This window comes from Nelumbo lutea, chromosome 8, assembly GCF_056320005.1.
Source record: "Nelumbo lutea isolate HS-2025 chromosome 8, American lotus-T2T, whole genome shotgun sequence".
Lineage (NCBI taxonomy): Eukaryota > Viridiplantae > Streptophyta > Magnoliopsida > Proteales > Nelumbonaceae > Nelumbo > Nelumbo lutea.
Genome location: NC_142691.1, coordinates 31258007 through 31267067, shown reverse-complemented (window position 1 = coordinate 31267067; position 9061 = coordinate 31258007). Strand labels below are relative to the sequence as shown.

The 9061-nt window shown below is 38.5% G+C and overlaps 1 pseudogene across 1 annotated transcript; it reads left to right on the top strand.

The window, feature by feature from the left end:
- Nucleotides 1-2250: 2250 nt before the first annotated feature.
- LOC148843693 (mitogen-activated protein kinase kinase kinase 20 pseudogene) lies at nucleotides 2251-3665 on the top strand (annotated as a pseudogene). The gene is made up of 2 exons (XR_016103813.1): nucleotides 2251-2413; nucleotides 2508-3665. The product of XR_016103813.1 is annotated as a mitogen-activated protein kinase kinase kinase 20 pseudogene (transcript).
- Nucleotides 3666-9061: the final 5396 nt, after the last annotated feature.

The window sequence follows — 9061 nt, the reverse complement described above, 5'->3', positions numbered from 1 at the left end:
GCTGATTTGTGTAAACTTTTACCCCAATTCAGCTTAATTTCAGGAAATGATCAAGGGAGACCAACTTAGGAGAAAGAGAGCATAAAACCAAGAAAAAGGAGCTAAAGTGAAGCACTTCATCCCACCTGAGAGGTCAAAGGAGGGCCATTCGGCCCATGAAGCCATGTTGCACTCTTTGGGAGATGCCCAAAGAGAGAGCCTAGCCGCAGCCTTCCAAAGGAGTATATTCGGCCTAGCAAGGAGGAGGCCCATTTGCAACTCAAGAGTAGCCCAAATTGCAGCCCAAGAGAAGCTAGGGGCGGCAACTTCTAGAAAGTTCAAGACAGGCTAGGGGCAACAAACTCTAGAAGGTTCAAGAAAGGCTAGGGGTAGCAAACTTTAGTCAATGGTGGATTGACTTGGACTGGACCATATAAGGTTTGTGCATGGGTTAGGGATAGGACCGGCTGACCCAAACTGGGTCAATGTTGCTAAACTGGGTCTATTCGGATTCAGGTCAGGTCATGTGGATATTGGTCAAATGGACGGTCAAAATCGGGCAAAGCACGCAGAGGCTGAATCATCCTGCCCAAAACCGTTTTGGATTCGGGTCGACCGGATCAACTTGTACTGAGTCGGGTCAGAGTGTGAATATTGGTTGGATCGGATGGCCCAAATCAAATAGAGTAAGCGACATTAAACCATCCTACTTGGGGTTTATTTTGATTCGAGTTGACCCGGATCAATATACGCTGGATCAATTTATACTGTGTTGAACTGGTCCAGAATCGGGTCAAATTGATTTGGATTTATGTTGGGTGAAGTGTATTGATTCAAGACAAAAGTAAATTTAGTCAATTATTAATAGAAAATTATTGCATTAATTATAAATTATTTAATTCAAATGAAGAAAATTAAAAAAAAAGGTTGAGGAATTAACACTTATGTCTATAATGGTTAACCCAATGGTTATCCACAACCCAACCCAACCAACCCATTTAAATGAGTGGGTTGGGTGATGGGTTGATCACACAACCCGCCAAGTAAATGGGTGGTTTGGGTGGGTTCAGTGGGTTGGGTTAAAAATTGCCACCCTTTCATATGGCAAGGATGGAAACTAATTAGGGGTGATGGTTTTTACGTTGCCTAGTAAGGGGTAACTGGAGGGATTTATTTGTATGGGTTGATGAATATGGTGGAATCTGCCATAGAGCACCTAGGGCTGAAGTTATCCAACATAGTTCATCTATCGGACAACCACACCAAAACAATAGATATTTTGCACTCATCGTTTGTTATGGTTGTAACTTGATTTGTCTTCTAATTTGGGTTTGGCTAATAATTATCTTACTAGTCTTGAAACTCATTAAATAGGATGAATATGTTATTATCAAACTTGACGATCAAATGGAAACACTGTTAGACATTTTAACAAATACTTATTGATTATTTGAATTTTCTTTTTGAAGCATTTAACCTTTGTTTGTACTAATAGGTGATTGGATGCATCGTGATATAATATGGCATGATATTAGTGTGCACCATCATACTGAGTAGTGTGCACATATATACATAAAAATCAGTGATAAAAATCACCTTACCAAACAACATTAGTGTTGTTCACTGCCTACGTGGAAGAAACACTACCAAACACATCAAAGCGGTTTTTTTGTGAAAACCGGGTCTAGCAAGCATGGACGTATTTTTTTGAAAATCGGTCCAAAAAATGCCCACGCTTCCAAACACCATCTAATTTATAAAGTTACGTTTTTGTGACGGTTTTCAATGAGTGTTGTTGTGTATGTAAGTTGTACACTTGTTACAGCCTATCAAACGGTATATCATAAAAAAGGGTGATCATGGGAACAAAATTCACGGGATGTTTTGATTGGTCAAAATTCTCCCGATATCATATCTTTCGGCATCATAGATTGAACAAAGATTCGATTCGAGCACTACTAGCCGTTATGAGTGCTGGAGCAACGGCGAGTGACAGGGGCAGTGAAAGGAAAATCGTTTGGAAATTGTATACGGAGTTGTCTGAAGTTCCGAATCAGTGGATTCTTATTCTCCAAAGTACCCTTTATTTTTTGTTGTTTTCTATTACCTATTGACTATATTACCCCCAAAGACTGCTACGAGCATTTCCTAATTTCATTCCCAACGAACCGATTGCCGTGTAATTTGAAAGCGTAGTTAGAGAGAGTTAGAGTCGGAGTGGGACAGTGAAACCTAATAAATACTCTGATACTTGAATCCTGTTCGATTCCTGAGTCCATTTTACTTCTCCCGATCGCTCGTTTTGGTTTCTCTGTAAAAACCAACGTAAATTGTTCGATTGTTCGGTTCTTCTTCAGTGGGGTTCGCTGGTTTTGATTATCCGTTCGTGCTTCACTATCATCCAAGGATCTGAACTGCGCGTTCCTTACTTCTGGTAAGTGTAATGTCTTTTGCTTTTCTTGATTCTCTGTTTTCAGTGATCAAAACCCTAAAGTGAGTTTTTATTTCTCTGCTGTTTGGTGGTGTAGAACAAAGCTTGGAAAGCGATGAAGCGGAAACAGCAAGAGAAGCCTCAGGACAAGAGAGACTACGAGAATAATGGTGAGTCATGGTTGAGAGGGGAGACGATTGGCCGAGGGGGGTTTTCCAGGGTTTCTCTGGCTATGACGAGGAGAGTCAACACACGTCGATGCAACTTGCCGCCGATTATGGCTGTGAAGTGGGCGGAGATGCTTCAATCGGATAAGCTTCAGGAGGAGAGAGAAGTTCTGGCCGACCTAGATGGATGCCCTCATATCGTTCAGTGCTTTGGCGATGAAGTGACCTTTGGGAACAACGGGTTTTACTTCAACTTGCTACTGGAGTACGGTTCTGGAGGATCTCTAGCCCGACATATAAAGAGATCGAATGGTGGGTTACCTGAATCCGAAGTGAAGCGCTATACGAAGTCGATTCTTGAAGGGCTCGTTTACATTCATTCTCGTGGCTATGTCCACTGCGATATCAAGCCTGCCAATATCATACTCGTTCCTTCCTCTACATTTGCCTTCACTTTGTCTTCCCGAAAGCGAACGATCAGGAGCTATTGCTACGTTGTAAAGATTGCAGATTTTGGATTAGCGAAGAAGGTTCAGCAGAAGAAATTGAAGAGGGGTTGGAGAGGCACTCCTCTGTACTTGTCGCCGGAAGTTGTTAGAGATGGCATACAGGAGGCTCCCGCTGATATATGGGCTCTAGGTTGCACTGTCGCAGAGATGACAACTGGGAAGCCGGCATTGAGTTGCAAAGTCGGTTCGGATATTAGTTGTATTCTGTTTCAGATAAGCTCTGGTCATTCCTTGCCAGAAGTACCCAGTGAGATGTCAGACGAGGGCAGGGATTTTCTGAATATGTGTTTCATGAAGAATGCTGAGTTGAGATGGACAGCGAAGATGCTCTTAAATCACCCATTCATTGCAGGAGATGGTATTTAAGCATCATAGGAGGCTCAGTTTTTGCAGGAGACAGGCTTTTTGGGTTTCTCCTGGATTAAGAGGCTGAGCTGATGGTTTATTTTTTGGGTTTAATTTCGATACATTTTTATTCTTTTTTGTTCTTCATTTGGCACCATATTTTTTTTGTCAAGTACAATTGTACAAAAGTCTATTTTATACATCAATACAAAATGCTGCTATTCGCTCAATAAATTAAATTCTGAGAGAACCATCTCATCATTGTACCCTGAAACAAAAGGTTATCCATGTTATTATTGACGTTAGATGAAAAAAGAAAGAAGGTGAATTTGAATTGTTACTTCGCTTATGCATAACCGGAAGCCTATTTAGAATGACAACTGTACTACTTTTACTTAATATTCTCTAATTAAATTATTTTCTTCCTTTCTTCATTCCCAAATATTTTATAGTCTCAGGTTTTCTATCCATGTATTCAAATATTTATTAAGATGAATTAATTGTCATACTTTTCTTTCTTTCTATTCTTTTCTTTGTTTCTTTATTATTATATACTTCATTTATATAGTTGCCATATTGTCAGGCAGAAGTGATAGCTTTAGTTCTTACTATCAACAAACTATCCATCATTATCTCAATTTTTTTTTTTGTAGAAATCTCAAAGTGCAGTTCAGAAATAATTAAAGAGGGTACCATTTTGAGGTTTACTTTGTAAATGTACAGCTTCGTTTTTTTTTTAAATGTCCTGATAAGTCATTTTTAAGATGTATTATAATGGTTTGTTTATTGTTAGGATCATGATTTAGTAGAACAACTGCAAGTATATAATTGGGAAATTTCTCATCTGATAAATTTACATTCCTTACAGAATTTCAGGCTTTAGTTTTACTACTGAGTTTGTTTAATGAATTTAAGGGGGCTTGATTGAGTTCAAGGCAACGCCACTGGATGTCCTTGAGATTTTTAGCTTGAGCAGTAGCAGAGTCATTCTTCTCCATGTTTTATAGGTTCCAAGACCCCAAGTAGTTGGGACCAGCATTGGGTAATTTTTAGAAGTTTAAGGATAAATTCTACAAAAACAGACCGAGTTGTTTCTACTTTTTTGTAACTGTGTAAGTTTTGACAGGTTAAAAGAAGTTCTTCCTATTTTACTTTCCCCTGTATCGATCAGGTCCATATGTGGTCTTTTCAGTTTTTGGAGATTGGTATACCTAAATTCTTTCAGTGTAAATATTCTGTATAGAATAAAAAATGATTAACGAATATCATTAACTTCACAATATTGGTTTCTTTTCTACATACCCTTTTCTTGAGACCCTTAAATGGACTAGATGGACTAAGCTGGATGATGGTAACCGTCAATTATTTTTTTCTTTTTATATGATGATCAAATAAGAGAGGAATATAAAAAAGAAAAGAGAAGAAAACAAAATATTTATTAATTACTAGTTAAAGAAATGATAATATGATTATAATCACTTGAAATGGTCAAAATAATGAATTTTTGTTTTAATGAAGTCCCTGTGCTTGACTATTAAGGCTGCATTTGGCATTCCTTAAAAACTTATCTCCTTAATTTTTGCTGTTAAAATGCCCCTATCCTTCTTATCTTGAATAAGGTGTCTTCAAAAAATACATAAATACATAAAAGAAAGATAAATAAATAATATATTATTTTGTTTTTTATGTTTTTTATTTGTTCTTTTATATATGTATTATATTTTCCCCCTTTCCTCCTTTATGTTTATCTCTTTATGCATAAATACAAATAAATAAATAGGTATACAAAATAAATAATAATAAGAATAATAAAATAATAAATTATATAAAAAAGGGAATCTTCTTGTGGTGAATGTCCTTGTATTTATTTATTGCTAATGCCTTAGGTTCTTTCTTTTTCATGTTGCGTTGATAAAAAATGTTGTATTCATGCTGGCCTTGCAATACCCCATAGGGGCCCCACATATTGGTATGTCTAGAGTCACTATTAATCAAACAATGATTTTTGATATAATTCTCTAGGTCCCATCACCTTCATTTCTTTCAATTGATGGATGATGACTCCAAATCAGCCCATGTAAGCCATTTTTTGACGCTCACAATACTTAATTTTAAAAAATAGTGTGGATTCTTCTCCTAGAGGTATTAAGTTAAATGGTGTCCTTGTGGAAAGCATATATGCAAGGGTATCCACTAGGGCTAGAAATCCCAACCCCATCCCAGACCTGTCCTTGACCCCAGAGTTTTGGGTTTCCCTGAAACCCGCCTTGAAACTCGACCAATGGTCCAAAAAATCCACCCGACCTCCTATAATAGCAAGAGAGCCCCATGGGAACTGGTCAAATTGCAATCCCTATGGATTCCAGAATCTAGTAATCTTCATCTAAATTTACAGAACCTCAGTCTACCTAGAGAATCTTCCTCTAGTCATCCCAATCCTCCTATGATAGCAAGAGAAGAAGTAGTTGACAATGAAAAGTTTCTTCTCCCAAAGGAGAACAAACACTGTTTAGGGAGATGACGAGGATAAAACACTTTTTGCTACCAACGAACCGTCATGGAACAAATACAATATTGAAGGGGATAATGCAAAAATAAGCGACAAGGAATATGTTTCTTAGTCAACTATTCCACATACAAGTCTTTAAATTAGTAATGGTATAGTATTCTAGCATCTTGCTTATATGAGTATTGAAAATTGTCTAGAGTACTATGTTTCTTCAGTTTGATGAATGATTGTGCTTATCATATGTATTAGTTAAGTATTTGATCCTTAATGAACTAATCGAAATTTAATTCTCTAAATTTTATGTCAATTTTTATGGTCTTTAACCATAGAATTGTGATGACTATCATATTCGAACAAAGCATTAATCTCATCATGAGGGCGGAGCCATGAATTTCTTTTATTAGAGGGGAGGGAAAAATCTAAGTGGAATGGGGGGAGCCAGGAGAATAAATATGGATGGCCATGGGGGCCAACCAATGGGGTGGGGAGTGGTAGAAGGGGAAAATATACATGAAGAGTGGGGATTTTCTGGGCCAGAGGGCATAACTCCCTTGGGTCCCATGGCTCCGCCCTTGCTCATCATAGTTTTCAAAGATTTCCATTTATTTCATTGGAAAAAAGTTAAAACTTCTTGAGAATGCTTGTAGAAGTTGTTTCCTTGATCTATTATAAATATAGATAATTGGTATTACTCTATACACACCAAACAACTCCCAAGATTCTGTTGTGCCTTGAGGGAGTCATGAACCATGAGGAGTTGCCAAAACAGGGGGCTCGCACACATGCACGTGCGTTAGACTTGTATACAAGAGGTGAGCACCACTTACAACCCAAAAGCCCAAGCAATTGGGTTATGGGCCACTCTTGTATATTAGTCCCTTGCACTTCTTGTATATTTCCAATGTGGGACTCTCTTTCACTCCTCATTCCATAATCTACTCACATGTGTATCCCAACAATTTCCCCCTCACATGTGAGTTTTTTTAACCACTCCCCCTTGAACGGAAGTCGATCACCAAGCTTGACATGTACCATGCTACATTGCATGCACAATACCAAGAGCCTTTGTTCACAACCATAGAGAGCCTACCACCTCCTACTACTTATCTGAACACACGTAAACTTGGGTGGTATCATGGGAACCACATACATGCTCTTGAAAACCACTCACCAACTGCTCTCGCCCAACCCATTCGACCATGGGGAACCGGTAGAGCCATGAGAGCCATCGCATGCAAACTACTCGACCATTGGGAAAGGGAACAAAGCCATGGGAGTCACCATGTTCATCTGTCAATGCTTGCACCCAACCAAACCTTCGGCTATGATACCACTTGTTGTGCGTTGAGGGTGTCACAAATCATGAGGAGTCGCCAAAATAGGGGGCTTGCATACATACACATGTGCTAGACTTGTACACAAGAGATGGACACCACTTACAACCCAAAAGCCCAAGCTATTGTGTTGTGGGCTACAAGCCGCTCTTGTATATTAGTCCCTTGCACTTCTTATGTCATTCCAGTGTGGGACTCTCTTTCACTCCTCATTCCATACACCTACTCACATGTGCATCCCAACAATTTGTTGGGGCCTCACAACAACTACCCACAGTGTAAAATAACAAGGCATTTGAAATAGAAACAATGAGAAAACTAACAACAGCAAAAAAAAAAAAAAAAAAAATCCAAGAAAAGACAAATAAAAGCATGTGCCACAAAGAACTCAAAGATTTATATCATTCAGCCTTACCATCTACGTCCATGGGAGAAACGAAATATGCTCTTCACTATGAAAGAAAACTAAGAATATGTCACAAATAATGAAGACCCTTTATAAGGACATTAGCTAGTTGTTCCTTGGAACTGATGTAAGGAGTACAAACATTCCCCTTTTCAAGTTTCTCTCTTATGAAATGCTTGTTAACTTTAATGTGCTTGTTCCTGTCATGATTAACTGGATTGGCTGCAGTATTAATGGCTGCCTTATTGTCACAATAGAGAGACATTGGGCCATCAACCAAGAGGCCTAATTCTCCAATCAAATTCTTCACCTATAGTACTTTAGCAACTCCATGTGCCATGGCCCTATACTCAGCCTCAGCACTAGATCTAGCCACTACACTTTGCTTTTTGCTTCTCTAAGTGACCAAATTCCCACCAACAAAGGTACAACATCCACTAGATTTTCTATCATCAACTTCTCCAACCCAATCTGCATCTGTGTAGACTTCCACTTTCATATGATCATGTTTCTTGAAGGGTAACCCAGTTCCAAGATACTTCTTTAGATATATGAGTACCCTCTCAGCTGCCTCTAGATGGGAGGATGTTGGTGCATCCATAAACTGACTGAGGACACCAACAACAAAAGCTATATCCAGTCGAGTCATTGATAGGAAGAGGAATCTTCCTACCAACCTCTGAAATTTCCTGATATCTGTCACTGGTTCTCCAGTACAATTACCAAGCCAATGATTTTCTTCAATAGGATAGTCTACAGGTTTTGTTCCTAACTTTCCTGTGTCCTACAAAAGATCTAGGACATACTTCCTTTGGGAAACGAAGATGCCCCTTTTTGAGTGGTCAACCTAAATACTAAGGAAATAATGCAGTTGTCCCAAATCTTTCACCTCAAACTGCATATCAAGGGATTCTTTGACCTTTTAATCCTAGAGTCCCAATTCCTCATAATCACAATGTCATCAACATAGACAATTAATACCATAATATTCTTCTGGTTTCTCTTGAAAAATAGAGTATGATCAAATTGGCACTGCCTGAACCCAATTTGTTGTAAAGCCAAGTGAAATTTGCTAAACCAGGCCCTTGGGGACTATTTCAAACCATATAAAGATTTGTTTAGTTTGTAAACCTTCCCTTCACACCCTTGTGCTACAAACCCAGGAGGCTGAATCATGTAAATTTCTTCTGCTAGATCCCTATTTAAGAAAGCATTTTTTATGTCCAGTTTGTGGAGCTCCCAATCAAAGTTAACAACCAAGGGTAATATAATATGGATAGTGTTCATTTTGGAAATTGGGGCAAAAGTCCCTACATAGTGAACCCCATGCAACTAGCCTGGCTTTATATTTTTCAACCGACCCATTTGCTCTATGCTTTAC